This window comes from Eptatretus burgeri, chromosome 2 (assembly GCF_056783735.1).
Source record: "Eptatretus burgeri isolate ZD-2024b chromosome 2, Ebu_testis_v1, whole genome shotgun sequence".
Lineage (NCBI taxonomy): Eukaryota > Metazoa > Chordata > Myxini > Myxiniformes > Myxinidae > Eptatretus > Eptatretus burgeri.
This window is the reverse complement of record NC_140962.1, coordinates 54,625,361-54,649,062: the sequence shown is the minus strand read 5'-3', so window position 1 is coordinate 54,649,062 and position 23,702 is coordinate 54,625,361. Positions and strand designations below refer to the sequence as shown.

Genomic DNA, 23,702 nt, shown 5'->3' with positions numbered 1-23,702 from the left:
AATAGATCCCCTCTCTTATAAAAAGTATTTTTTTTCTTTACGACAGACACGTTTACACACACATTTATTTCGTGAGCGCTGACTCCCGCCTTTTTGAGAGCGCAAGGGTCGTCATGGTAACCGTACACAAGTGGGGCGGGGTGAGCTTTGGGGGGACTCTGCGCCCACCGAGACAAGCCACAGATATAAAACGAATGGGAGGTCTGTTCTGAGGTGAGAGAAATAAGAGAAGGGAGAAGAGAACGAGAAAGAAATCCAGAGAAGAAAAGGAGAGAAACGAGCAAGAAGCGGGCAAGCGAGCCGAGAAAGAAGCGACAGTTGAAGCACGCAAGGGAAGAAGTGAGCAAGAGAGGAAGCGTGCAAGTGAGCAAGCGAGCGAGTGGTGCGCGTGTGGGTGTCTGACCAGTGCCAACAACGCGACAATTCGTCCTTCACAGTGCTTGAGCAAGCGAGCGTGTGGCGCACATGTGGCTGTGAGCAGTGCCGACAATGAGTGAGGCACGGTTCGGTCACCAACGTTTGAGGTGCGGGTCAGTCACCGACGGACCATGTGGGTCAATGGACGTCACCAGTTTCGTGAAGTGTGAGGAGCTGCCCGTATCGTAGCACTAGGGTCTAAACCTGTGACAGACGGTGCCCTCCCAGATGTAGACTGGCGTTTAAGGCTGTTCGTGAGAGGGAGCACAGCAAGGCTGGGTGCTGGCGACGGATGTGACACACACGCACACATTTCACAACGTTTTCACTTCACGGACGACTACTCTCTGGTGAGCAAGACAACTCTTTTCCCCCCCCCCCCCAATGATCTGCTGGGTACCCTTGCCTGTGTTGAGCTGTAAGTCAACCCCCGATAAGCATTTGCTCTTTGTCTGTTTCCTGGCATTTTGATTGATTTTGCTTTGAAATTTATTAATTTACCTCAGAAAATCAAAAGTTATTTTCATTTATTTATTGATTAATTATTAATAAATTCTTTCTTGACTTCCAACCTGTCTGTGTTTGTCCTTTCCTTCCATTGGTCTGGCATTGTCTGAACCGAGATAGACTGGCAGGTAATTACCACAGATTTGACCAAAAATCGTCGGCACGCACCAGTGGTTAAAACGCTCGGCCGCCCTAATTAAAATCTAATCGAGATAACATTGGTGCTTTGCCGAGGGCGCACTCCCTGCTCAGGTAACCACGTGATCTCTAGTTAAACAGCATAATTAGATGGTGGACACTGGAACTCGTGGTTAACTGGGTGGCGTTCATGGTTTTGAAACAACCCACCGTGCCACAACGTTAATTGTGAGCGGTGGCCCTAGGTCCAGCTCTTCCAAGGACAACCGGGGATTAATCCCCCTGAGCGACAAGTTGGTGTCTCGGTACCCATGGCTGCAAATATATATCTTCTTCTTCTTCTTTCGGCTGCTCCCGTTAGGGGTCGCCACAGCGGATCATCCGTATGATCCACATAGTGATTTGGCACATGTTTTATGCCGGATGCCCTTCCTGACGCAACCGTGGTCGCCTCTTACGACACAGGGATATGGTACACCTATTCTAACCGGGGCATACACCGGGCCCAGTACACTGGTACTCATTTCGCCAACCTCGGAAGGATGACAGGCTGAGTCAACCCCCTGGTGTATTAATTCAGTGGCCCAACGGGGCTTGAACTCAGGACCTTTTGGATCCCAAGCCGCTGCCCTAACCACTGCACCAACACCAGGCTATGGCTGCAAATATATATATATATATATATATATATATATATATATATATATATATATATCTGAGTTCATGTCTGTCTGTGTTTATGGGTCCCAAGCGCCGCCCATTCTACCGGCCACGCCCTCCAGCCGTCCAGAAAATCAATCTCCATCATCTTTATCTCTCCACGTTGCTCAGATTGTTTTCAAGGCCTCATATTCATTTGAAGACTGAACAACGCATCTTCTATCATAAAATGAAGATACCGTTTTGAGGAAAAAAAGTAACATTTTGATTACAGCTCGAACAGGTAGCGCGTGTTTTGTCTGCAGCGATCGGGGCAGCTGTTTATTGTACACCGCACAATGAAGGAACATTAATTCTCATATTATAAAGGGAAAGAAAATAGTGACATTTAATGAAGAAAAAAAACGTTGAGGGACGTCAAACACAGTTACTTTCTCTCTGCGGGACAGTGACGTGTGGCTTAACAGAATTTGCGATGAATATCCCATGTTTTCTTCCATGCGAAGTATGAAAAGACGTCCCTATGCATGACTTCATCACACAGCGACGTTTGCAAAAGCAGGATTGCACTCATAATTGGAGCCTTTTTATAACATCCTAAAACACATGGAAAATTATATGATGGAGGATAGAAAGTTTATTTGCTGATTACGATGAGAGGGAGAAGAAGAAGAATGAATTAACAACAGCAAGAAATATTGTTGCGGATTTGGAAACCTTGTGCACACAAACAGCCAGAGTCCCTAAGCTTAGTTATTTCGATAAGTATGTGTACAGTTAGAATCCATCCCCTTCTGTCTAATAGGAATTACATGTGTGCACTATGGGGATTTTTTTTAGCAAGGTTTTTTTACAACAACTTCAAAAACAACCATGCCCATCTTCGCTTCTTCACCATCGGCCTTTCCCACGGCATGTGTGTCAAGCACAGCCGTGGGCAGAGTCCAATGTGGCTGGCGGGGTTTCCTTGGACGTTGGCATCTTGGGTTTCGCTCCAAATATGGGCATGGTTCCCCTCTCAGCCAATCGGAGGGGTGCGAGCACGTCTGCCACCTCTCGGCCAATGGGGAGCCAACGCAACATGTTGCTGCTCGACTTCCTGGTCGAGGGGCAGAGACATGAGCACCTCCGCCCGACCAATCTCGGACAGCCAGATCGCCCGACACGCCTGTCCAATGAGGGGAATGACACGAGACGGATCCCTCCCACCTGTCAAGAAAAATATATAGTTGTGTGGGGGCGACCTGCTGGGAGAGTCAGAGTCTTCCTGCCGTGAATCGCCTGCCTGCCGAGCTGACTTGCTTTGCCTGCCTCGTCGCCTGATTTTGCCGGTAGAGCGTGCCAGCGCCAGACGCTATCCTCTGTATCTGCTGCTTGGAGCGGCATTGTGTTGCGGGTTCGAGTCCTGCCGGGCCTGATCGTCGAGAACTGCACGAAGCGGGAAGGTCCAAGCCAGGCTCTTACCTCCAGCTCACCTTCCCTCCGAGCTGGGGGTATCAATAAAGGCTGCGGTCACCATTTATTTTGGGGGGTGTGTGTATCTGTGTGTGGGCCCATCTGATAAGTAGAATTGTTAAGGGCTTTTTGTTGTACATTATTGCATTGCTTATTCGGATAACTCTGCTCTGTGTCTCCCTGCCTATTGTAAATAAATATCTGTTAAATGTTCCAGCTCGTTTCTGTGTTTCTCTCATTGGCTTGGCACAGTGTGTGTTGAGAAATAGCGAGGCAGTAAATTGTTCATTTGGTCCGACGGGCCTCGGTAATCTCCGCTCGGGTTACACACGGTTCGGGCATGGTAACGGCTCATTCCGCTCGAGGTCCGTCGACGGTATGAATTCCCCGGTAGCTTTGCCGTGTGGGTAATTAGGTGTATTGAAGTTTGGCAATTGACCCTACCCCACGCGGTCGAACTATTGGCAATTCATGGTCCTGTAAGGGACCCGTGCCTTTCGGACTTATCCGAGGGTCACGACCTATATTCCGGTGTGTTCGGTGGAGCCGAGTCTACTGCTCTCTCTAGCGGTCGTGCTCGCCACCGATACCCGGCCTGCAACAACATCCTGAAAACATGGCAGTTTTGTGCGAAGTGTCTCACTGTTGCCTAATCTAAGATATAAAGCTGAGTTCGTATCTGTGGGTGGATTAGTGGGTCTGAACAAGGTACATTTTCATTACAATGAAAATACCCATGCACTGTATGGTGTTGAGATGTCTTGTGGTGTGTTCTGTAACCAAGCAGCTAGCTACAAGCGCTTGCCAAGCCAGCCATTCCTGATGAAAGTTTCGAATGCAGTGCTTGCTTGAGTGCTTAAGCCACTTGGCAAACGCTCTACAAGAAAGTTGGCAACCAAACACACCCCAAATTCATGACATGCTGACCAGGATAAACATCTATAGCATCATTATTTCAGCCATAATGATGAATTCGTGACTCAATGTGTGGGGAGGGAAGAGGGAGGGAAAAGGGTGGGGTGGGTGGGGGAGGTAGGGGAAGGGGTGGTGTCGGAAGAGGTACCCGACGTTGCCGGGCAACGTCGGATACTCCTGTTGGTATATATATATATATATATATATATATATATATATATATATATATATATATATATATATATATATATATATATATATATATTGTATATGATTGGGGAAGTTGGGATTACACATTTTTAAAGACGAAGAAGGTGCTTCCAACCAAAAGTAATTCACCAGATCGACTCTTCTAATTTGAGCAAAAAAGCAAAAGCAGACCTGATTTCAGGGCAACGTTTCGCCGGCTTCGCAGCTGGCTTCATCAGGCACACGTCCATTGTGCATCAGGCAAAAAAATAAAAATAAAATTGTGTATATGTGATATATATATATATATATATATATATATATATATATATATATATATATATATATATATATATATATATACATATATATCTATCAAATTGTATTGTATTTATGTAAATACATATTTGGTGTGGCAAAAGTCACTGTACATTTAAAGATAAAGAATCTTTTGGGAGTATATATGCAATACAATTTGATATATATATATATATATATATATATATATATATATATATATATATATATATATATATATATATATATATATATATATTCTGACGATAGTCAATTACATCTCTAAATAATGAGCAGCGTTTCTATAGGTTACATAACCACTCCCTGGAGCAAAATTATCCCTTTTCTGGCTCTATGGTGACGAGGATAACACCACCCATCCTGCTTACCGATCACAGTGCACAGGCAGGTCATCCCAGAGCCATGGCAACGCAGGGGCAGATGAGAGTGGTGCTCTTGGGCAGGCACACCTCTCGTGCCCAGTTCGTAATTGGAACCAACGTAACTCCGTCGGAAGCGAGGATTTGACAACGCGGTTCGAATTCGTCCTGGATCGATTAATCCTCCTTCCTGCACACTGTGTTCTCGGCAGTCTCATCCGATACACAATCGCGTACTCTTTCTCCTTCTCTGTCGTTCTCTTTTCCCTTCACCGTGATTGGGTAGCTCTGATGCGCTCTGCGACGTCCGTTCTCTGCGTGCGTGTCAAAGATGCAACGGAGCGAGGATCCCCAACAGACGAGCCTCGAGTTTCTCGGACGAGGTTTAATTCTGCAGGTTCAGAACCACGGAGAGCGATTAGTCTCAACACCGGTCCGACGTACAGGCGTTGGTGGGGTGGTTGGGAGGGAGGGCTTGAAGGGAAGGTGGAGGGGAAGGGGGTAAAAGGAGGGGTTCGACCAACCACTTTGCAGCAGTTGTAGGAGAGTCCTGATCACAATATATAAGTAAAAGTGCTGACTATCTATCGATAATTCCAGCAATCTCTGTGTGTCTGTCTGTCTGTTTGTTTGTCTGCGACCGCCGTTTCTCGACGACCGCCAGTCCGATCCGATTGAAACTTGCCAGGAATATTGCTGGATGCTGCCAAAGCAGTTTTTTGGCAAGTATTATACTGGGTGGTTTGCCTTTGCCTTTATCGCAGTTGTTCGAGTAAGAATTTGGAATTTGACCAAGATGTCTGCGATAGCTCCCCTACTCTTTACGAAGGACAATGTGGGATTTTTAACGTCCACTATCTAATGTCGGCAGATGGGATGCCCAATTTAACGTGCATCCGAGGGACACATTGATGAACCACACAGCCTTGTGAAACACCGGGATAACAGTTTAGAGTATAGCTGAGCTGAAATTTCAAACCCAGGCGAGGAGTGTGAGCGTACTTCAAGATAATGCTGCCGGCTATATACTCGGACCAGTGTAATGATCTCACTGTAACAGCCGCCAAGACTTGGAACAGTGTCCTGATCCGAATCCTGACAACCCAAGGTAGACCACCGGGTGGCCTCAATGTCAATTCTGCAACCAGCATGGCCGAAAGAGACTGTCTGTTGTCTGCTGAAAAAGCAAAATAGTCGTTCCTTCAGTTTTTTTGTTTTTTTGGTGTACAGAAACCTCTAATGAGGATCTGTTGCTGCAATCGTTCGACTGTCGAGTGAAATGGGCCAAGCGATTGAATGCAAGCCGAACCATCTGTCGATTTAAGATGCCCTCCAAGCGAGTTTGCCGCCAAGCTCACAACAGTCTCACATTTAATGCGCGCTGGGGTTACAATGTATCAACTATAATAAAAAAATATCTGTGTGCGTGTGTGTGTATCCTCCATAGCTCCAAAACCATAAAACCTATCAGCCTGAAACTTTGCATACATACTAAGGGTACTCCAAGGGAGTACGTAGAGTGAACATTAGGTGTTTGGGTTAAATAAAACACACCTTTTTAAGATAATTACCGGCCATATTCAATTACATCCTTTAGCAGGCATGTCCTCGGCCACCTCACTCAGTATGGGATCTTAAGTCACATCCTGGGTTACCTCGCTGGGGTCTAAAGCCGCTGTGTTTTTTTGCCTGCTCAACCATACTTTGATTTCGAACAGGCCACAATGATTTCTTTCTGATAAAGTTTATTTTTTTCACTTTCCTCACCCATATTATCAATACCTACGAATCGCGGGATACATTGCAATGCGTATAAACACTTGGAGATGCCAACGTTCTTGGCTTCATTTCATTTCCGCACATGCCATAACCAGGAAAATCTCTTAAAGCAAGCCAAATTACAAAATTTAAGCTCCACAACTGAACTTAGCATCATGTCCAACTCCTAAGAAAGTGTTAATTTGTCTAATCCGAACATTGCTTGGGCATCTCTGGGAGGTGTTTAATATTGCTTGCCAAGCCAGCCATTCCTTATAAACCATTTCATTGGAGTGCTTCCTTGAGTACTTAAGCCACTTGGCAAGCTCTCCACAATATTTGCACTGTCACTTAATAAAGTACATTGATCAACTTGAACAAAGGTTAGGGGCCACTCGCCTGCATTGGCCATGTGTTGTTCTGTGGTAAAATAGGTGGTGGCTGGCTCGCTGACAATGTGAAATTTTATTTTCCACAACGTTTCCCCTTTTTGTACGATCTTCCATTATACGACTCGTCACTTCGGCATAGATTATATGTATGTATATATATATATATATATATATATATATATATATATATATATATATATATATATATATATATATATATATTAAACATTTCGTTTTCAAAAGTGTCTTCATCCTTTTTGTGGAGTGCTTGATGAAACCACTTGGCACATGTTCTTAAAGTTTTAATGGCAATACCGTGGTTCGATACCGGAGTTAGAAGGCAAAATAAATTATATGATCACAATGAGTAAGAAAGGTTTTTAGTTGTGAATCAGGAATTGCAACATCATGGCTGGAAAGCCGAGCATCATTCTCGTTCTAAGCTGTCTCGCCTGGGTTCAAACTCTGACCCAGCTGTAAACTGTCACCCCGATGTTTCACAGGCAGGGTGATTCTGAATTGTGTGTGCTATTAAACTGGATGTCACATCCGCCGGTATGCCCCCACTCTCCTCCCCTCCCCTCTTCTACCTTCACCTCGACTCCCCTCCACTTTCCCCTCCCTTCCCATCTCTCTCCTACCCCTATCTCCCTCCCCTCCCTCTCTCTCCCTCTCTCTGTCTCCGAATATATCTGGACGGTGGTTATGCCTGGATGGTGGTTATCTCTGCACGTATTTGGATGGTGGTTATCTCCGCATGTATCCGGATGGTGGTTATCTCCATACGTGTTTGGACGGTGGTTATTTATAGATGGATCTTCGTATCACCCTGCCTTACCTGGCCCTCCCCTCACAGCTGCCCTCCCCTCCCCTCCCCTCCCCTCACACTTCTTTCCCCTCCCTTCACGCTGCCTTCCCTTCTCCCACCCTTCCTCACTCCCCCACACCCCTCCTCACCCCTCCTCGGTCTCCCTACCCCCTCGCCCCTCCAACCCCCCTTCCTCCCTCTTTTTCTCATCCCCCCCTCCTAAACCTGTCGTCCGGACTGTAGTTATGTCTGGATATGTCCGGTGGATATCGACATCCATAAATGAAAATATGAAGAAACTAGAACGGGCACTCATAGAGCGCATACCTTCGCCGCCACTACTTTTTCTTGTTCTTGGTATGAGTGTGGGTAACTGGTTTCATATGAATGGTCTTATGACACAAACCACATATCTATAATGACATGACCCCCCCCCGACTTTCGGGGGCTATGGAATAAACAACAATCAACTCACGTCGTTTTGGCGAGTCTTCACTCGCAAGCTCGGTGAATACAACGTTTCAACAAGAGAAGGTAATCTCGTTTGATGCTGGTTTCATACAAATCGAATAAGAATTAACTGAGTTATGCCGAAAACCGCATATTTTTCAAGGGCGTGACTCCCCCCCCGAATTTTACCCCAACCGGTGACATGTGTTATGACGTCATTGTGTCACAAGATTGGGCATTAAATTCTGAACATTTTGGTGCTGGGTTCATGTAAAGCGGACAAGAATTGACTGCGTTATGACAAAAACCGCATATTTTTCAAGGTCGTGACCCCCCCTGACCTTTGACCCCCTAACCGGTAACAAGAGTATGGGCGTCATTGTGTCATATTGCATATCACAAGATGAGGCGTTGAATTCTGAACATTTTGGCGTTAGTTGCATGCAAATTGAATAAAGATTGACTGTGTTATCGTAAAAAGACGATTTTGACCTTTTCGTGACCTTGACCTTTGACCCGAACGATCCCAAAATCTAATCGAATGCTTCCTGGCTAATAACCAATCATCCCACCAAATTTCATGCAATTCGGTTTAATACTTTGAGTTATACGAATCACAAGATTACAAATAAATAAATAAATAAATAAATACACGCCGACCAAAACATAACCTTTCGCAGAATGCGAAGGTAATGAAAAAAAAAAAATGAAAAAAATGCAGGTGAGCGACCCGAGACAATGGGGAAGCACGGTAATTTTGTATGCTGATGAACACCGAAGCCAATCCACAATGAAAAATAACAGAACCATCGAAAAGCATCCATAAATGAAAAAATATATAAATGAAAAAAAAAAATGAAAAAAATGAAAAAAATAAATGCAGGTGAGCAACCCAAGACAGTAGGGAAGCACATTTCATTTGCTTACACAATGTGTAAGCACACCCCACTAATATATGTATATATATATATATATATATATATATATATATATATATATATATATATATATATATATATATATATATATATATATATATATATATATATATATTGTTGTGGTTACCAAATTCGCAAACCACCATTCAGGTCCCTTAGGTGAGGTATCTCGGTAAGTGCATGTGTAGTTAGGCCCAAACCCGTTGTCTAGTGGGAATACATGTCATTTATACATGCTGCGACTCTTCAGGATAGCCGTTTTTCTTTTACTATCTTTATTTTGGACCAACCGCCATGATTACCACCACAACCACAACATCAACCACCAACCACAACACCGCTTCACCACAACCGCCACGACCTTCACGTCACACCTCGCAACCGTAGCATCGCCACCGTTCTTGCCCCGCTGTGGGTACCGGTGTTGGACTCGTGCAGGGCGCACGTTGAACAGCGTGTACAAAATCACGGATTTTGTGCTTCAAAAACGGATCAAAAACGACACACGCCCACTTTTTGCCGTCCAATCGGTGAGCGAGGGGCGATTTGGCCCCGCCTCCAGAACGATCGATATATGCAAATTTGTGGATCAAAAAGCCTTCACGCCCACTTTTTCTCGGGCCAATGGGGAGCGAGGTGAAAGGTCAAAGGGAGGGGGTCAAAGGCGAAGCTACGGGGGGGGGATAAAAGGACCGTGTTCGTCAGTCAGGGCGGTGTGGAAGTCTGGAGCCCGAAGCCTGCAGTAGCTGGAGAGTCCAAAGAAGAGTCCAACGGGAGAGTCCAAAGAAGAGTCCAACGGGAGAGTCCAAAGAAGAGTCCAGAGGCGGAGAGGCGGCAGCGGCGAAGGCAGACGAGGGGGTGCTCGCGTCGGTGCCGGGAGCTGCACGCCCGAGGGAGGCCGGCAGCGCGACCTGGCCGAGGTGGAGACGCACACCAGGGATAATAAAGATCCTCTATACCCAGAGCATCAACAACCCCCTCCTGTTTCCCCCCGCGCTGAGATAGTGCGACCAAGGGGGCCCCGTTCCCACCCCCTACCAGACACCGTCCACGAGGCCCGCGGGTTGCGGCGCCATCGCCGCTCCGCGTCTCATCACCAGACGGGTAGGTGCGACCCGGTCTCGGCCTCAGGCCCGCCTCATCCTTGAGGGTATTCTTTTCCTTGGTTTTGGGTATGTGTTGTCGGCGCCGTCTGTGAAGTAGAATTGTATAAGTGTTGCCGTGTGCTCGGTCGTCGGTATTAGCTCTGCATTGTTTTCGCTTTTATATTTGCTTTTTGTGTAAATGGAATTGTGTTTTTTCTGTGTGCTTTTCGTGGAATTGAATATGTGTGCTTCCCGTGTGTCGCGAATAAATGTGCTTTATTATTGAACTGTTCTCCCGCTTCGCTTCGTCTTTTTCTCCCATTGAATCCTCATCTTGCTTCACGTAAAGGGTTGGTAGTGGGCTGAATACGCCCGATAATTAATCGAACCGTCGAGGTCGACGATAACACCGCTCGGTTATTCTGATAGTACGGAACGGGTCGCTTAAGTGGCCCGTGTCCGAAGTCGACCTGCGGCGAGGTGCGATCGCCCGGTCTACCCTCCGCGTGGGTACTTAGGTAGGTCGAATTTGGCGAGCAACCCTATCCCACGCGGGGGCTGATTGGCTCGATCGCGGTGAGACCGAAAGGTCCACCCGTGACTGGTTCCCGGCGTTAGTCCGAGAGGGTCACGACTGGATTGTCCGTCCGGTGGGCGACGTGCCGCGATTCGAGTTACGTGGCCGTCAGCACGCCGGCGGGCGCGAATACCGCAACACTGGTGTCAGGTCGTGCGATATAAACTCATCGCCCTCCTCGCGGCACTGGTATCGGAGAACAGGAAAACGGGCTCTCCTGTCTCCAGCTAAATTCACGGGAATCGGTCCAGGGGTGAGAGAAGCGACCCCCGATTCCCTCCAAATTACGAGCGAGCTAAATTAACCCTTCACGAGAAGCAAGATGGCGTCTCAAGGCGAGCGGGTGCCGGGTGGATTAGGTATGTGTAATAGTAATGTAGAATCCATGGCTCAGGACGAGATCACCGTGCAAGAGAAACCCGTACCAGAAGGTTGGGAAAGGCATCGATGCCGTTCATCTGGTCGGTTTTTTTATTATAACCCCACCGCTAAATGTAGTCAGTGGGAGTGGCCAGGGCAGGTGACGATACAGCACGTTATGGAACTCGTGCAGAGCATAACCAACGAAATGAAGAGAAATACGCAACAAATGGAAAATAAAAAATGGATGGAAACGCACTCGAAGCGAAAAACCAATTAAAAGAAAGCCAGGAGGAGACAGAGGAGGGATTGAAGGTCGAAACGGTGGAGTGTGAGAAAAGACTTCAAGACATGACGAAGAGAGTTGATAAGCTGGGACTGGAGGGAAAAACGGAGACAGAGGAACTGGGAAGACGGGTAGAAAACCACAAGCGCAAGCCGGAAGAACAGTTAGAAGCCAAAGCAAAGTCTGAGTGTGCGGAGATGAGAAAGGAATTGGAAAAGAAAGTTTCTGAGTTACAGAAACACCAAAACAAAGAGAGGGAACTACAAAACGAACTGAGAGTGTTAAAAGAGGAAAGGAAGAGAACGGAAAATGAAACTTTAAGAAACCACACTGTACAGATCGAACAGCTGGAAGCGAAGGCCAGACTAAAGAATGAGGAACAAGAAAGAGTAATGAAGGAAGAACGAATGAGACAGGAGAAAGAAATCAGTCAGTTGAAAGAAATGACGAGATTGCAGAAGGAGGAACAAGAAAGACAGTGGAATAGAAAACTGAAAGAGTATGAATTTGAAACTGAACGACAAAAGGAAAAAAATAGGTTTGAATACGAGGAGAAAGTAAAGGAGCAAGGAATGAAGCAGGAAGGAGAAATCAGGAGATTGAAGGACACAACGAGATTGGAGAGGGAAGAACGAGAGGAACAATGGAATAGAAAACAAAAAGAACATGAATCTGAGGTTGACCAATTGGAAGAAAAGCTGAGGCTGGAGTACGAGATAGACAAAGAACAGCGAATGAAACACAAACAGGAGATTAACCAAATGAAGAAAACCATGAAACTGGAGAAGGAAGGACAGGAGAGGAAACGAGGAAGAGTAATGAGACAGCAGCAAATGAAACACAAAAAGGAGATTAACCAAATGAAGCAAACCATGAAACTGGAGAAGGAAGGACAGGAGAGGAAACGAGGAAGAGTCGTGAGAGAACAGCGAATGAAACACAGGAAGGAAATGAGCCAATTGAAAGAAACGATGAGATTGGAAAACAAAGAGCAGGAGGAACAGTGGGAAAGAAAACAACAACTCTATGAGTGTGAAATTGAACAACTAAAACTGAGGGAGAACGAACAGCTAATGGGGCTCAGAGAGAAAGAACGACTCAGATGGGAAAGGAAAAGGAACCAGGAAGAGACAGAAAAAAGGAACCAGGAGAGAAAATGTATAGAGACACGGGAGACAGACAAAATAGAGGAGAGACTGCACGATGAAGACGGGGTAAGTGACGCACACACACACACGGAGGTAGTGGAGGACAATGGGGGTGAGCTCGCGGAGCGTGTGGGGACCCAGTGCGAGCACCTGGATGGCCTCCTCCAGGAACGAGGGGAGCGAGTATGCCCCCTTGAGGCGAGTCACGACCAGGTGAGTTCGGTCGTGCTTTGCGAGGTTGAGGGGACGAGTGCTGTGGACGGGTGCACGGAGAGCTTGGGGGGTATAGAGGCCCCGGAGACCCTTGTGGGGACACAAATCCCCAGTGTGGTTGTCCCTGTGTGTGTGGTGCAAGGTGTGAGTGCGTCCCCGTGTGTGGAAGCGACCCCGTGTGTGAGTGGTGTGGTGGCAATGGTGCCAGAGTGCGTGCTTCCCAGCACGCCGAGTGTGGATGAGGCACCGCGGGTGAGTGCCCCCGCGTGTATGAGTGAGGCACCGCGGGTGAGTGCCCCCGCGTGTGTGAGTGAGGGACGGTGTGTGGATGAGGCACCGCGGGTGAGTGCCCCCGCATGTGTGGGTGAGGCACCGTGTGTGAGTGAGGCCGTGTGTGTGGATGAAACGGCCAGTATGAGTGAGGAACCGCGGGTGAGTGCCCCCGCGTGTGTGAGTAGTATGGTTTGTGTGAGTAGTGAGGGACGCGTGAGTGAACGGCCGTGTGCAAGGTCGCTGTGTGCCAGGGAGACCGTGTGTGTGAGAGAGCGGTATGTGAGGGAGATGTCGGTTGGCATGCGGGAGCACGCAGCCGCATCTCCCGGTGTGAATGTGATGGAGTGGACTGTGTGCGTCGTAACACGCAGGTGTGCGTGGGTTGAATGGAGACGACGAAGGCGACAGAGGAAAGAAAGCCGAGTAGCGGCTGTAGTTGTTTCGGGGACCGTGCCGGGTTCACCCAGCAGTGAGCACGCGGTTCGTGCTGTGCAACGCACGAGACCACCACGTGCTCGCTTGCGAGAGTGAAGTCCCGGTCCGGAAACGCACGCGGTGGATTTGCCGATCCCGCGGACGGACAAAGTTTAGGCAGGACTACGGATTTGGACCGGACGGGTTCTCCACGCGATCGTGTGTGTTAAGCTCCAACGGGCAAAGCACATGTGTTCGCGTGGGGAACCCCTCGAGACGTGGGGCTTGTGTTTTTTTTTGCGCACGGTGACGTCATGGCTGCACGTGTGGTTGGAATCCGGCAGGAGGGGTATCCCGGCCGGATGGTACCGTCCAAGGAGGGACGAGGAACACGTGCAGCTGCATGACGTCACGGGCAGGTGCAAAGTGCGCGAGCTCTGAGTTGCCGCGCAGGTGCTGCGCATGGAAAAAAAAAAAAAGGAAAAGCAAGCCTCACTTTCGGGTGCACAGGATTCCTGGGCAAGGGGTGGAAGACCCACTTACCCTGGGCACAGGATGGAAACTAGTTAGGCGGAAGGGTTAGCTTAGTTAGACCGACTCCATGGGGCAGGGGTAAGTCCTCATGGAGTCCGTGGAATGGATTAGTTAGAGGGATAATAGCGAGATTTAGGTTGGGGAATTGATTAGTGGATTTATTTGAGGACATGGGCAGACTTATGAATGTGTAGAGGGGACGTAGCTTAGCTACGTAGTGTTAAATGGAACGTGCTGTAGTTTAAGGGACGACGTGGGAGCACGAGTTAGTTAGGGGATGTAGTTAGAAGGATGGCAGAGTTCAGCGGTGAGTGTTGAAGAGTTGTGAGGTGAGTACATGTTGAGTGAGTGAGGCCAGCGGGTCTGTGTGAGTAGAGCGAATGGGGAATGCATGGTGCGATGAGTGATTGGGGGGGAGGAATGGCTCCCGCCCAAGGGACCCCGGGGTCAGTGTAGAGTGAGTTAGCTGGGTTAGTCAAATTGAAAAATGGAGGTCGTTTTGTTGTTATTGGTGGGAATGTAGGCTCGAGACCCGTTTGGAGGGGTGCAGGAGCCCTGTTGACGGGCTTGGGAGCGTGGCTGCGAAAGGTGAGTATCGCTGAGTGGGTACCCCGGGCACCAGGCTAGTCGGCCGCGGTAGGCCATGGGCCCATGGGGGGCCGGGATAGAGTAGTGGGCACGGGTGCGCCTGCTTGGTGCGGGGGCCCGGGGCGCCGTTAGCCGCGTGGGCAGTGTTGTGGGCACGGGTGACCCTCGGAAAGGGGCCCGGGAGGCCGGCCTGCCACGTGTGCGTTTCAGGGGAGGTGCCATGGGGGGCACTCCCCGGTGTTAGGGAGCTGGTAGGCTCGGAGGCAGTGTAGTGCCCGGGGGTGCCATAGCGGGAGAATCGGCAGAGGGTCGTGCCTGCCAAAGGGAGCCACGTGTCCCAGCCAGGAGACCGTGTGAGGGCACGGAGCGAAAATTGGGGGGCGAGGCCCGAAATTGTGAGGACACCAACACAGGCGACGGGAATCTGGGTTTATAGAACCAATAGTTTAAGCGAGAGGCGCTTGTTGAAAGCCCCGGGGTAGTTTAACAGTTAAATGGTTAGGGTAGATTAGGAGATGTACCCCTCCGCACCATCCATCCCCTCGCTGTCGTTGTGGGCCGCTGGACCCACTTTGGGTTAGATCGCCGAACTCTGGGGAGGCCATTCTGAGGCTTCGTTGGGCCTCGACACAGGACGCTAGCTCTCCCTTATTCCCCTCCGGGAAGGGAACGTAGGGGTTGGGAGTAGGCTAGGTGACAGGATAGGTTAGCCGAACAAGGACGATAAAGGGGGTTAGGGGACGATTTATAGAGGGGAAGTAAAAATAAAAACAACAAAAAAATAAGTTGGGGCTAAATTGGGGTTTGACAAATTAAGGGAGTGGGTATGTACAGTGACAGGCAAAGGCGATAGGTTGGGAGGGAGACAGGTAGGTAGGTCCGAGCCCGCCCTCCAAGTGGCCAGCACCACCGCACTCCCTCCACCAACCTCCACTGAACGGCAAGAGCTGGCCAACTTCATCGGCTGGCCGTGTTTTGCTTCAAGGCGGAGGCCGGCCAACTTCGTCTGCAGCTGCTGTGCTGCAAGGCCTGTGCCGGCTGGATCGTCTGCAGCTGCTTAGCTGCAAGGCCTGTGCCGGCTGGATCGTCTGCCGGCTGGCTGTTTTTCTGCAAGGCCTGTGCCGGCCAGTTCATCTGCTGGCCGTGTTTTGCGTCAAGGCCTGTGCCGGCCAGTTCATCTGCCGGCTGTGTTTGCCTGCAGCAGCCTTCTTCTGCGGGCTGTGTGTTGCCTGCACCTTTGCCATGCCATGCCCACTGCCCATGTTCACCAGCCCCGTTCAATTTTTGCTTTGCCCCCCCCCCTGTTCGTTTCCATGTGCGCCAGGATCAGAAAGCAACAGTTTGCAAGCTGCGAGAACTGCCCTGTTGGCAGCTACAACACGGGCCTGCAGTGGCGGCCCGTGCACCGTGTTTGTGTTCATGCATCCATTCGTTGTGCTCATTGCGTGTGCCACTTGAGCTGGCACGGAGACTGCGTTTGTGCAGCCCATGCACCGTTGTGGTTCACTGAGTTCAGTTCAAAAGGGAAGGCCTTGGACTGCGTGTGAGCAGCCAGCCACGTTCCCTGTCACCTGCATTGTTTGAGCCAGAGACTGCATGTGGGCAGCCTGGCTCCCTGCTAACTGCTTTCTTTTTGCAGAGTTCAATGATCCTGGGCCATGGTTTAGTGTAAAATTTGTAAGTTAAGGTAAGATGTACTGTAAATATGAGTGCGCCCCCCGGCATGTCTGTCTAGCGCCGGCAATTTTATTTAAGTCGTCCGTGTGAGTGAGTTTGTTTAGGTAGTTACGCAGCCCTCAGGTTATTTATTTTGGGGACACGAATACCATGAATGTCGCACTCAGGGATCCGTAGGTAAAATGTACTAGGGGAAAACTACACATGATGGCACACGAAAATTTGACGACTCGGGACGAGTCTGTAAAAAGGGAAGGGGGTAGTGTTGTGGTTACCAAATTCGCAAACCACCATTCAGGTCCCTTAGGTGAGGTATCTCGGTAAGTGCATGTGTAGTTAGGCCCAAACCCGTTGTCTAGTGGGAATACATGTCATTTATACGTGCTGCGACTCTTCAGGATAGCCTTTTTTCTTTTACGATCTTTATTTTGGAGCAACCGCCAAGATTACCACCACAACCACAACATCAACCACCAACCACAACACCGCTTCACCACAACCGCCACGACCTTCACGTCACACCTCGCAACCGTAGCATCGCCACCGTTCTTGCCCCGCTGTGGGTACCGGTGTTGGACTCGTGCAGGGCGCACGTTGAACAGCGTGTACAAAATCACGGATTTTGTGCTTCAAAAACGGATCAAAAACGACACACGCCCACTTTTTGCCGTCCAATCGGTGAGCGAGGGGCGATTTGGCCCCGCCTCCAGAACGATCGATATATGCAAATTTGTGGATCAAAAAGCCTTCACGCCCACTTTTTCTCGGGCCAATGGGGAGCGAGGTGAAAGGTCAAAGGGAGGGGGTCAAAGGCGAAGCTACGGGGGGGGGATAAAAGGACCGTGTTCGTCAGTCAGGGCGGTGTGGAAGTCTGGAGCCCGAAGCCTGCAGTAGCTGGAGAGTCCAAAGAAGAGTCCAACGGGAGAGTCCAAAGAAGAGTCCAGAGTCGGAGAGTCCAGAGGCGGAGAGGCGGCAGCGGCGAAGGCAGACGAGGGGGTGCTCGCGTCGGTGCCGGGAGCTGCACGCCCGAGGGAGGCCGGCAGCGCGACCTGGCCGAGGTGGAGACGCACACCAGGGATAATAAAGATCCTCTATACCCCGAGCATCAACAACCCCCTCCTGTTTCCCCCCGCGCTGAGATAGTGCGACCAAGGGGGCCCCGTTCCCACCCCCTACCAGACACCGTCCACGAGGCCCGAGGGTTGCGGCGCCATCGCCGCTCCGCGTCTCATCACCAGACGGGTAGGCGCGACCCGGTCTCGGCCTCAGGCCCGCCTCATCCTTGAGGGTATTCTTTTCCTTGGTTTTGGGTATGTGTTGTCGGCGCCGTCTGTGAAGTAGAATTGTATAAGTGTTGCCGTGTGCTCGGTAGTCGGTATTAGCTCTGCATTGTTTTCGCTTTTATATTTGCTTTTTGTGTAAATGGAATTGTGTTTTTTCTGTGTGCTTTTGGTGGAATTGAATATGTGTGCTTCCCGTGTTTCGCGAATAAATGTGCTTTATTATTGAACTGTTCTCCCGCTTCGCTTCGTCTTTTTCTCCCATTGAATCCTCATCTTGCTTCACGTAAAGGGTTGGTAGTGGGCTGAATACGCCCGATAATTAATCGAACCGTCGAGGTCGACGATAACACCGCTCGGTTATTCTGATAGTACGGAACGGGTCGCTTAAGTGGCCCGTGTCCGAAGTCGACCTGCGGCGAGGTGCGATCGCCCGGTCTACCCTCCGCGTGGGTACTTAGGTAGGTCGAATTTGGCGAGCAACCCTATCCCACGCGGGGGCTCATTGGCTCGATCGCGGTGAGACTGAAAGGTCCACCCGTGACTGGTTCCCGGCGTTAGTCCGAGAGGGTCACGACTGGATTGTCCGTCCGGTGGGCGACGTGCCGCGATTCGAGTTACGTGGCCGTCAGCACGCCGGCGGGCGCGAATACCGCAACAATATATATATATATATATATATATATATATATATATATATATATATATATATATATATATATATATATATATATATATATATATATATATATATATATATATATATATATATATATATTTGTGGTTCTAGGAACCGCATCCCTCCAAGGCAATGGCATCCATCATATAGTGGTCCCCAACAGTTATTTCATTAATATACGTACAGTTATACCCTTCCCTCATGGATAATGGGTCAAATGGGATAAAGTGCATTGTGTGGGTCTTATAGTTAGGTCTGATTATATCTCTAACTTCATTCCTACTCTTTTTCTCTTATTCCTGAGATAAATCCAAGCAACGGCCGCCTGTAAAAGCCGTGGCCATGGTCTTCACTGTAAGAATGCGTCTTTGCAAAAGACAGCACAAGCATCAACAGCACGTGCCATGCCCGGGGGGGCGGGGGGGGGATAGAAAAGCAGTCCACCACCACCACTAAACTACACGGAACACGTGCAACACCGATAATCTCGACCCACTGTTCAGGATAGCACAAGCATCAACAACACAATGGGACAGGTGCGAGGATGCGGTGTCGGAGGCTGACAGAAGAACCAAACAACCTCACCCCCGCCGTACAGGACGCACATGGTGCGTTCTTTTCAACCCAAATCTACATCTAATAATCCAATCTTTTCCTTCAATTAATGACATGGATCGGGGTTGGCACAGTGCTCACACACCGCCTGTGATAAATAACCGCAAACACGATGGCAGACGTGGGCGGAGCTTGCAATAAATAACCGCATGTACGGTGGTGAATCCGCGCGCACTGTACAGTTCATGCATAGCACATCTCTTCATTCGGGTTGACGCATGGGTTTACAACAACATCTTACCGTCAGTCTTCACTCACCACCACGGCCATGGGTGTCTTCCGCGGATGGCAGATATCTTCTCGCCCCTCCGCCCGGCGAGCCTGCTGCCAAGCAGAGGCGTGCTGTACGGCCCGGATCACTCGGGTCGCATGGCGTACGGACAAAGCAAGCACATTGACCAGCGATAACCGCGAGTCGCCGGGGGTGCCCGGGCAGGCATATGGGACCGACGCGACCCTCGGCCGGTCGCCGGGGCACGGCACGGGAGTTCGGTGCTGGGCGATTCGTATCACGGTGTTCGGAGCGAGACAATTCCGCAGCTCAGCTATGGCTTGCCGGATGTAAAGTAAGTCCACTTCCGGCCATCACGGCTGGCCCGTGTGCTGGCCAGGGCCCAATCAGAGCACCCAATTTGGGTGACGACACATCGCATCGGGTTGTCGCCCCGCCATGCACCACAGGGTCAATAAAAGGATGGGTTGCAGGGCTGTCTGAATTCCTGTTTGCTTGCTCCTGCTGGTTCCTGCTCATCCCGCTCTTCTCTCGACTCCGCCTTCTCCGACTCGCTGCTGACTCCACATTTTTCACTGCCTCGTCGCTGACTCCACCCACCCACCTGATCCTGTCTGCCAGTCTGCCCATTCGCTCTCGATTCTGCCTTCTCCACCCACTCCCCGCTGGCTCCACCCAAAGTCCCTCCCTCACGCCTGATGGCCGTGCCCCTTCTCTGGATCGGCACAGACGCTTAGCTGCATGACGCGCCACAAAGCAGGAGACGATGCTCGAACTGTCAAGGAGGGATTGTCCAGGGGAGCGTCCCCCCAAAACGTACCATGGCACCTGTCCTTGCTTAAGTTCACATTTCAGAAGGTATATCGGGATAACTCTGCTCTGTGTCTGCTTTTGTAAGTTGCTTGTTTTAGTGTCACACCTCACTTTTCTTTCTATCTCTACTTCCACACAACAATAAACTACCTTCACTGTGCCACATATCTTTCCTCGCCTCACTGTAATAAATCCTTTTGTAGAAATGTTCCCAGCTCGTTTTTTTTTTTGTTTTTTTTTGTCCTTGATCCAGCATGGACCGAATCCAAGTCTAGCCGGGACTTTATTCCAAACGACCTGTTCCTTTTAGCCGGTACGTCCTTGGCAGTGTCGCTCGGCGGCATCTGATCCGATAAAGTGACCCAGTTCGGACAAAGCGTACCAAGGGCGTGTCCCCAGGTAATTATATCACGAGATTTTTTTGTTTTAGCTCACCGGATATATTAGACGGAGGACCCTCAGTCACGTGGTTGAGTTATTGGCGTTCACGGTGGATTGGCGACCCGCCGCGTCACGGAGTTATCCGTTTGCGACGGCCTGCAATTCCGGGGAGTCTGGTGGGCAGGGCCGGATTTACTTGCTTGTGGGCCCTAGGCCAAACCTTATCAGTGCCCCCCCCCAAATATATATATATTTTTTATAGATATGTATCGTAATGTAAAAGAAAAAGAATTAAAAGTGTAAAAAAAAGGTTTTGCTTTTAAAAAGGTTGTCAGCTTTGGAAGTTATTGGAGTTGTGCAGCTTTGGTTTCTTTTAACTTTCTCTTTTGTGAGCCACTCATATATTTCTTCTGGGATGACATAATTAATCTATCCCATGAGAATCCCCAAGATACCAAGAATAATCTGTAAGCATAAAGTAATATGCCTGGTGTTGGCTTAATGGATAAGGTAGTGGGCTTGGGATCCTAGGGTCCTGAGTTCAAATCCCGCTCAGCTGTTGAATTAACACCAGGTGGGGTTGGCTCTGCCTATCATCCTTCCGAGGTTGGCAAAATGAGTGCCAGCATGCTGGTATACTGTGTCGGAGTGGCGACCCGTCCAGGATTGTTCCCAATAGCCAAGGAGACTGCTTCGGCGGCACCAACGCTCTGCACAGAGTATGGTCCTAATGGACGAATAAAGTAATAATAAATTAGTTCAAGTCTAGTATAAAAGATACCAATATCATAAAATAAGAACACAAAAACACACGCAATATAACAATGAAGTCCACTAAATACAACACGTAATATATATAATCTTCAGATAGATAGATAGATAGATGGTGGGAAACGGGCATTTAAAAATGTACTGTTATATTTTTCGTTACCTTATTTTATTCATTTTACTATAGGGCCTACTAGCCTATTCCTTGGCCAATCAGAGAACCTACAAGTCCCCGGTGGGCCAGCTACTGGTGGGCCATTGGCCAATTGTCTATGTTGCCTATTGGAAAATCCGGCCCTATTGGTAGGAACCCGAGATAGCTTCCCCTCCTGGTGGTCTTCTCACCCAGACCCCCGACCCGCAACAATATATATATATATATATATATATATATATATATATATATATATATATATATATATATATATATATATATATATATATATATATATATATATATATATATATATATATTGTGAATTCGCGCCCGCCGGCGTGCGAACGGCCACGTAACTCGAATCGCAGCACGTCGCCCACCGGACGGACAATTCTGTCGTGACCCTCTCGGACTAACGCCAGGAGCTAGTCACGGGTGGGACTTTCGGCCTCACCACGATCGTGCCAATCGGCCCCCCGCGTGGGATAGGGTTGTTCGCCAAATTCGACCTACCTAAGTACCCACGCGGAGGGTAGACCGGGCGATCGCACCTCACTGCAGGTCGACTCCAGACACGGGCCACTTAAGCGACCCATTCCGTACTATCGGGATAACCGAGCGGTGTTATCGTCGGCCTCGACGGTTCCGATTAATTATCGGGCGTATTAAGCCCACTACCAACCCTTTACGTGAAGCAAGATGGAGATTCAATTAAAGAAAAGACGAAGCGAAACGGGAAAAACAGTTCAACATAATTCACATTTATTCTGTGGCACACGGAGAGCACACATATACAATTACAACAATTATGCACCTAAAGCAATTGCAACAAAAGAAACACAACAATGCAGATCTACAACCGACTACGCGTGCACACGGCAACACTTACACAGTTTTACTTTACAGACGGCGCCAACAACACATTTACTCAAAAGCAAAAGAAAAGGGCCACCCTCAAAGACAAGGGGGCAGACGGGGCCTGTGGGCCAATATTTGCGCGGGACCTGAAAGAGCGGTCAGGTCCGCGAGACCGGGTGGATCCTACCCGTGTTTTTGTGATGAGCTGCAAATGTGGCGGCGCCCCGACTCCGTGCTCCTTCGCGGGTTTCATTGGCACTGCTTGGAGTGGGGTGGGAATGGGGCCCCATTTTCGCACTATCTCAGTGCGGGGGGGGGGGAAGGGGGGAATTGTTGATGCTCTGGGGAAAGAGGATAGCTGGCTTGCTTGGGTCCCGCGACGAGCGACTCCACTGCGAGCTCGTCGCGGACCGCCATCTTCCTTGCCTCGGACCCGAGCTATCCGGTCTCCTCCGCAATTCTCCTCAGCCGACTGCAGCAAACCACCTGTACGCCCTCGTCTCCCGACTCACTCCGCGCTCCAACCCGACTCGACCGCGCTCCAAGCTCCAGGCTTCCCCTCTCTGCAGCTCCCCGGCAGACTCCGAACCCGACAGACTGCGAGCTCCACTCGGCTCTCCGACCTCTCCAGACTGACTCTTCCGAAACTGACTGCCAAATTCGCCCTGCGCCCGGCGCTTTATAGGCCGGCAGGAGAACCCATATGCAAATTTCTGGATCAGAACGAGCTCGGGGGTGGAGCCACGCTCGCCCATTGGACGGAGAAAAGGGGGCGTGAGTCTCCCCTGGTCCTCGAATTTGCATATCTCGATTCTACACCGACGCGCCTGGAGGCGGGGCTAAACCGCCCCATGCTTGCTGATTGGACGGATCAGAAGTGGGCGTGTATCATTCCTGATCCGAATTCTCCTCGGAAAGGCCGCACTTTGCACTCGCGGTTCGGCGCGCGTCCCGTACGAGGCCAGGACAGCCTGACGCTCGGCGTTCAAAAGTGGTACGGGAATGGCCGCAGAAGGAGAGGTGAAGGTGGTGAAGGGTTTATTGTGGTGGTTTATGGCCATCGCGACGTTTGGAATGGCGGTGATGCGATGTTTGCGGGAGCAAGTTGGGAAGGTAAAGGTCGTGGCTGTTGGCGTTGTTGTTGTTGTGAAGCGGCGTTGCGGTTGGTGGTTGTTGTGTGATGGCGGTTGAGATGTGGTTGGTTCAAAATAAAGATAGAACAGAAAAACGGCTATCTCAAAGGGTCGCAGCCCGAATTAATCACATTTATTCCCTCTAAACAACAGGTTTGGGGCTAACTACACATGTACTTACAGAGATATCTCACATACGGGACCTGAATGGTGGTTTGCGAATTTCCTCAACCGCAACAATATATATATATATATATATATATATATATATATATATATATATATATATATATATATATATATGTATATATATGTGTATATATGTGT

At 49.3% G+C, this 23,702-nt stretch overlaps 1 protein-coding gene across 2 annotated transcripts in view; it reads right to left on the bottom strand.

Moving 5' to 3' along the window:
• The window catches only part of LOC147032079 (uncharacterized), a 34,890-nt gene extending 29,480 nt beyond the window's left edge, over positions 1 to 5,410 (bottom strand). For both annotated transcript variants that reach the window (XM_085869375.1, XM_085869376.1), the window contains exon 1: positions 4,968 to 5,410. The gene's annotated coding sequence lies outside the window, so the exon portion shown is untranslated. The remainder of the gene's footprint in view (positions 1 to 4,967) is intronic.
• Between the last annotated feature and the right edge of the window lie 18,292 nt (positions 5,411 to 23,702).